Raw genomic sequence first — 1,176 nt, 5'->3', positions numbered from 1 at the left:
ATTCCAAATTCTTTTACACCACTTGCCCCGCAAACACTCCCGAACCCCAAGTCACCCTCCCCATGACCGTAAGACTAGCAAAATCTATTGGCACTACCACTCCCTCACTTCCATCCCAGGCCCCATCCCATCCCTTCCCGTTAAGACAGCTGTTCACCTTCCCCGTCTCCGAAGTAGTTTTTTGTATCAAGTGATCCCGCTCCATCGCTGAGACCAAACGTTAAGTAAGGCCTCATTTCGCTGAGCATCTCAGCCTGGTGTGCAGGGTCCAACCTGATCTTCCAGTCACTGTCCGTTGTAATTCCCCTTTCCACTCCTTTACTAATATGACCATGCTCCGCCTCGTCCTTTGCCACACCGAATCAAAGCACATATTATGAGAAAGGTCACCTCATTTTCTGCCTGTGTGAAGACAAGCCAGGAGACTCAACAGTGAGTTTTCGACTTTCAAGCTGCTTCAACCAACACCACTCCGAGGCCTCTCCCCCTCCCTTCCATTCCTCTAATCAACAACTTCTTGCAGAGACTAAGCAATTCCATAGTTAGGCAACGAACAATCAGGTTGTGCCCTACACTTGTGTTCACCTGTCTGGAACACATCATACCGCCGCTGCCTCCGATTAATCTCCTTGAGTTGCAGGTGTACATATATCGAGACCCAGGCCTGAAGGAGTGTTACACCTAAAGGTTTCAGTTCTCCATCCGCTGATGCTGCCTGGCTTGCTTTGTTTTTCCAGCCTCCTGCTTGTCGATCTTACATTTCAGCTCTGGCAATATAGGCATTTGCTTTCGAAGTAAAAGCAGCGTTGGTCGGTTAGCTCAGCTGGTTAGAGCGTGGCGCTAATAACGCCAAGGTCGTGCGTTCAATCCCCACACTGACCATGCGAAGCGATGGCGTGGTTTATGGTGCGGTGTCAGGGTTCGTCGTGACATTTTACTTTCACTGTCTGCAAGAACTTGTCACATGATCGCTTGTGATGTGTATTCGTTCGAAAGCCGACCATCGATGTCATGCACATCAACTCGCTGGTCCCATGCCGGATCTCAGCTGCGTTGCTGTATTTCCAAACAACGTGCTCCACGAATCCACGATGCAGGAAGCCTCACCTGCGCAATAAAACATTTGACAGGGTTAGACGCACGACTTGATCGCCGTACCCGTGATGATTGGTGGAT

The 1,176-nt window shown here is 49.9% G+C and overlaps 1 non-coding gene across 1 annotated transcript; it reads left to right on the top strand.

Annotated features, from left to right (window-relative positions):
• Nucleotides 1-808: 808 nt before the first annotated feature.
• Nucleotides 809-882, top strand: trnai-aau (transfer RNA isoleucine (anticodon AAU)). Its single transcript has one exon. It is a non-coding gene; the product is annotated as a tRNA-Ile (tRNA).
• Nucleotides 883-1,176: the final 294 nt, after the last annotated feature.

This window comes from Chiloscyllium punctatum, chromosome 17 (genome assembly GCF_047496795.1).
Source record: "Chiloscyllium punctatum isolate Juve2018m chromosome 17, sChiPun1.3, whole genome shotgun sequence".
NCBI classification, from domain to species: domain Eukaryota; kingdom Metazoa; phylum Chordata; class Chondrichthyes; order Orectolobiformes; family Hemiscylliidae; genus Chiloscyllium; species Chiloscyllium punctatum.
The sequence above is the reverse complement of the archived record's forward strand: the minus strand, read 5'-3'. Positions and strand labels throughout refer to the sequence as shown.